This window comes from Nicotiana attenuata, unplaced genomic scaffold (assembly GCF_001879085.1).
Source record: "Nicotiana attenuata strain UT unplaced genomic scaffold, NIATTr2, whole genome shotgun sequence".
Classification (NCBI taxonomy): Eukaryota; Viridiplantae; Streptophyta; class Magnoliopsida; order Solanales; family Solanaceae; genus Nicotiana; species Nicotiana attenuata.
This window is the reverse complement of record NW_017670544.1, coordinates 554001-560269: the sequence shown is the minus strand read 5'-3', so window position 1 is coordinate 560269 and position 6269 is coordinate 554001.

The following is a 6269-nucleotide window of genomic DNA, read 5'->3' as shown; positions in this document are numbered from 1 at the left end:
GGTGGGGGGGGGGGGAGACTAAGAAAGATATTGCCATTTTTGTTAATGTCGTAATAATAAAAATTATAAGGCATTCCCTTGAATATTTCTTTGCAATTTTTTTTTTGTGTTTAAATTTGACTCTTTAGAAGATTTAAGTCACAATTCTATATATATATATATATATATATATATATATATATATACACGCACATATATATATATATATATATATATATATATATATATACATATACACGCACATAGGCCCGTGGGCCAGACGCATTACGCCCGGGACCGTGTGGTCTTAGGTCCATAGTGGGCCGGTTCCACCCATTAGACCCGTTAAGCCCGGGATCGCCAAAGCACAGCCCGCCAAAGCCCGGGACCGGGTCCCTCGAGCTTTACCCGAAGACCGATTTGATGTTGTAATACTAACAACTGTGGCGTGCCCAATTTTGCCGAGAGTAAAAAAGTGATTGTGTGTGCACGTTTTAGCGAAACCGATAGTTTCTCTCCATTAGGTGTGGGTACCACTTAAGGTGCCGCAACCTCGGGGCCCCTCGAGCTTGACCCCGGAAATCCATTTGATTTTGTAATGCTAACAACTCATGTAGAGTTGTGACGTGCTCAATTTTGCCGAGAGTAGAGAGGCCCAACGAACTTCACATCTATTAAGCCCATTATCAACATCCAACCACTTTAATGCCCCACTTGGTTACAAGCCCACGTTGCAAGGCTCGGCAATTTATATTCGTCAGCTAATTGTTTTTAAACTCTAATTAATCTTTCTCTTTCTCGATGTGGTAGAATAACAACAAGCTGATGGCTTATGTTGGTGTGCCAAAAAGTTCTCCCAACAAAAAAGGAAGAAAAAAAAGCTCGCAATTTTTTTCATATTTAGCTTGGGGGGGGGGGGGGGGGATAAAAAGATGTTTGATTCACAACAACAAATTATTAAACACTTTTTTAGTAAAATAAGATTCATATAACTCACTGAAGTTTTTATTTTCTTCTTTTCCTTTTTGTTTGTTATAGTGGCAATTTGAGAACTGAATCCAATTTATAGTTTTTCATGTCTTTACAATGGTGCCTATAAAAACTCACCTGAATGTCAAGTCTTTCTTTGCCATCAACTCGACGTTATCGTAACCTACAAGATAAGGCCAAAAACTTGACTTTACTAAACAAGCAAGAAAAAAAAGGGTGATCTGGTGCACTAAGCTTCCGCTATGCGCGGGGTCCGGAGAAGGGTCGGACCACAAAGGTCTATTGTACGTAGGTAGTGGTGGCAAAATGGTTATGAACAGGGGCGGATTCAGTTCAATAGCTACGGGTTCACGTGAACCCAGTAGCTTTTGTCTAGAGCGTATATTTGTATTGAAAAATTCATTAAATGTACAAGAATATTTAGCTTGGAACCCAATCCGTTCATCCGGTTAGTATTGAATATTAACTCGAGATTTTGTAGGAACCCATAAACCTAAAATCCTGGATCCGCCTCTGGTTAAGAGAAAACAGTTAACCACCGATATTATCTACTAAAATATGGGTTGGATAATGAATTTTTTAAAAACGGATTAAATATGGATAAGAACCATATTATCCATTTAGAAAATGGATAACTAATGGATAATTTATCCGTTTTTTCGTTACCTGATTTTGACCCGAACCATATATGACCCGACCCGTCCACTTGCCGCTCGTATTTGTAAGTTGTAGCATCTCCTAAATGACATTTTGATTTTGGGTCATCTTGAGTGTTTTAGATCTAATTCATTTAGTGCTCTAATTAGGAGCTTAATTAAGCGATGCGAGTTTTGCAATGAAATAGCACGTCTAGCCAGTTTTCGGACTGGTCATTCAAAAATAGCCTGCGTTTACCAAGTCAATGAAAAATAGCCACTATTTTGCTGCAACAGAGACCGGTCCAGCATAATATACTGGAGTTCGGTGCACCTGTGTATGAACTTCCAGCATATTATGCTGGAACTCCAACACACGGAAAGTTCCAGCATAATATACTGGAGATTCGAGCACTTGTGTATGAACTTCCAGCATATTATATTGGACCGGTATACTTTGCTGGAACTTCAGTATATTATGCTAGAGTTCTAGTGTACTTATGCTGGAACTCCATCATATTATGCTGGAGTTCCAGCATACTTATCCTGGAACTCCAGTATAATATGCTGGAGTTCAAGTATACTTATGCTGGAACTCCAGCATAATATACTGGCGCATTTTCCGGGTTTTGAACAGTATTTTTGCTCAGATTTATCTTTACATGAAAAGTGGCTAATTTCGATTACTTTTGAAGCTGGGCTATTTTTGAACGACCACTTGTAAATCTGGCTATTTTTTAATTTCTCCCTAAATGTATTGATCTAAATACTAATATTCAGGTCTTAAGAATGCCTTTATGTTCACGATCTACATAAAAATTATGAAGATTCCACATGAAAAAACATATTGAAGAAGTTACAGACAAATTGCTGATGTGAAACGAAGAGAAGAAACGAGAAAATTGTGAAACAAGATAAAAGGTGGGAGAAAACTGTGAGACTAGATAAGAAGAGAGCTTTTTTACATAAGTTTAACAATTGAATATTCTACATTATTTTCCTGCTCAAATACAATAAATGTGGAAATATTATAACACTTATAATAGGGATTAAACATATATTCGGGGTTATTAAATTCGTGCTTCATTATATGATGATTTATTTAAGGAATTTCGTTTGTCATATTGAATGCATAATCTATGTTTTTAGAGATTATTCTCCATGATTAATCAAATCTAATTAAATTCTTGCTGAGTAATATTTAGTTGAATGAGAGTTTCCAAAACATGAGTCATTTTAAAGGTTTGAACCCTATCTTCTAATATATTGAACTTTTTCCTCTAGTGAGATATCTCGTAGTTTAAATTCTCTTCTCGTCGTTCTAACTTATGTTTTAAAATAAATAATCACTTGATCATATTCTCAATTTTCAATTTCTCATATAAACCGATAAAATTGGACAGAATTATTAACTAAGTAAACAAAATCGACTTTGTAAACTTCTTCATTCTTCAATCATTCATGGCCTCAGATTCAGTTATCTCACCAAAAGCTTATGCATTAGCACAACAATATAGCTAAAATCAAGTCTTTTTTGGGGGGTTTTCTGCATCAAGTTTTGGCAATGGATATCACCTTTGTTCTTGTACAACGGAACCATTGTACTCCACCTCCACTCCTCCGGCATCCTATTTGTCTCGAATATAACATTAAATAACCCAGTTAGCCATTCCAAGCCTGCTCTACCCACACACCTCCAAAGTTCAACCGGAATTTCGTCAAGCTCGGTAGCTCTGCCCCTACTCATCTTACGCATTGCCTCCATGACCTCCTCGACCTCAATGGGCCTACAATAACTAAAGTCTTGGGGATTACCGTCATTCCTCAATTCACCTAGATCAATATCCTGATCCCCTACTTCATTTAGAATTTTCTGAAAGTAGGTCTGCCACCTCCTCTTAATCTGGTCATCCCTGTCAAAACTTTGTTGTCCTCATCTTTGATGCACCTCACTTGGTCCAGATCCTGAGCCCTCCTCTCTCTCGCCTTAGCCAGCCAGAATAACTTCTTCTCCCCGCCTTTGTCCCCTAGTTCCTCATACAGACGAGCAAAAGCCGCAGTCTTAGCCTCCGAGACTGCCAGCTTTGCCTCCTTCCTTACTACCTTATATCTCTCACTGTTCGCTCTCTTTTCCTCCTTGCCAGTGCTCCCTACTAACCGCAGGTATGCCGCTTTCTTCGCTTCCACTTTGCCTTGGACAACTGCATGCCACCACCAGTCTCCTTTGTGGCCACCGGTGCGGCCCGAAGATATCCCTAATACCTCCCTCTCCGCCTTCCTTATGCAGTCTGTCGTCGTCGACCACATAGTGTTTGCATCCCCACTACTCCTCCAAGCTCCCATAGCCGATAACCTTCCTTCCAACTCCTGAGCTTTATCCTTAGTCAAGGCGCCCCACCTGATCCTCGGACGACCTCGTACTGACCTCTTCTTCCTCCTTATTATAATACCAATGTCCATCACCAAAAGCCTATGTTGCGTTGCGAGGGTCTCACCTGGGATAACCTTACAATCCTCGCACAACCTTCTGTCACATCTCCCGAGGAGGAGATAGTCAATCTGGGTCTTCGCCACCGAACTTTGGAAAGTAACCAAATGCTCCTCCCGCTTCGGGAAACTTGAGTTCGCAATCACCAGCTCGAATGCCTTGGCGAAGTCCATCAGCGAAGTGCCCCCTCCGTTCCGCTCCCCGAAATCGAAGCCGCCATGCACCTCAGTATAACCACGTGCAGACGACCCAATATGACCATTGAAATCTCTTCCTATGAATAACCTCTCGGCAGGCGGAATACTACGCACGATCTCATCCAACACCTCCCAAAAGTGCCTTTTAATCTCCTCATCCAAGCCTGCTTGCGGCACGTACGCACTAACGACATTTAAAGTACACTCACCAACCACCAACTTAATACTCATTAATCTATCATTCACCCGTCTAACCTCTACCACATACTCTCTAAGATGCCTATCTACCAAGATACCCACTCCATTCTTACCCCTCAGGACTCCAGAGTACCACAACTTATACCCATCCGCGTCCTCCGCCCTCGATACAACCCACCTAGTCTCCTCAACATACGCTATATTAATCTTCCTCTTCTGGAGGATCTTTGCCAACTCTATAGACTTACTTGTTGTTGATACCCAATTTTTTCCTATGTATTTTTTACACAAAATGCTTTCAAAATAACATGTACATGCTATATAAGCATGCCCAAGTGTTTTGGTATTTTTTTTTAATTTTTAAAAGATTTTAAAATTAATTTATTATCCATTTTAGCAGTACAAAAGTCAGTAATTATTCCCAAAACTATCAATTTTGGTGAATAATTTATTTTATTCTCATAGTTATACCAAAATATAGTTAAGGTGATTTTTGTATATTTTTACAAATTTATCTAGTATTTTTAAAGCTAAATTGCATACAATTGCAATTTTAGCCTATTTTAAGACTTTTATAATTGTAAAATTGGTTTCAATATTTTTTAATTAATATTTATATATTATTAATTGGTTCAGTACTTTTAAGTTGCTTTTAAAATTATTTTTTACTATTTTTATAAAATAAAAGGGGTAAAACTGGCTATTTAAAATTTGGCCTCATTTCGTTTCAATTGCAGCCCATTTGCATTTCGATTATAGCCACATTAACCTCCCCTAATTGACCCAATTTGAATCCCAACCGGGCTAGCCCAATTCTGTATCCTTAACCCATTTAACTACCCGACCCAAGCCTCCTTTAATCCAGACCGTTGATCATTTGATCAACGGTCACGATCTCCACTTTCCATTTTTAATTCCCCAAACCATACCCTATTCAGCCATTTTATTTAGTCCGCCGCCCTTGAATACTCTCCACTCTCAAAACTCTCTCGAAGGTTTTTCGGAACCCTAGCCTGTCTCCGACCCTTTTCCACCGTACTTTCACCGGAATCCATGGCTTTCTCAGGCCATGGATGGTCTATACTCACCCCTCTCCACCATTAGACCTTGGGAGTTCGAGGTTTTGAAGTTTGACTTCGATGGTTCTCTCTCAGATCATCTCAGATCTTTGGTTCCATGGCTTCTCCGGCCATGCTCCGGCATATTCAAGCACGAGAAGTCTGATTCCTGACCTCTTCGACCCAGGATCTGACTTTTCCATGCCTTTCTCATTTCTAGGGTTTCTCCGAAACCCTAAGTTGTTCGAGGTTTTTCTCTGTTTATTTTCTTAGATCTATGGTATGCTTGTGTTCTACTGGACCTCTAAATTGTTTTTCCCAAAAAAATTTTTTCAAAATTGTTTATTTTCGATTTAGGGTTTCTGAAAGGTTTTCAAAAAAATATCTTTCTGATTCTTGCTGTTCTTTCCTTTATGTGTGTTTGTCTATACTATGCTCGTATATTTTCTGTTACTACGAGTGTGTTGTTCTTCTGCTTCTTCTTTTCCTACTATACATGTTACTCCTGTGCTCACATGCTAATCCTTGTTATGTTACTCTTCTACTATATGTGTTTACTGTTGAGTTCTTTGATTTTGTTTGCTTTACTAGACTCTGTTTATGTTCTTGCTAAGCATGTTTCATCTACTGTGGCTTAAGTTTACACCACCTCTCTTTTCCTCTGAACTTGCTTAAGTTCTGACTTTTCTAAAACATGCTCTTTTATGCTCTTAAATCAGCTTTC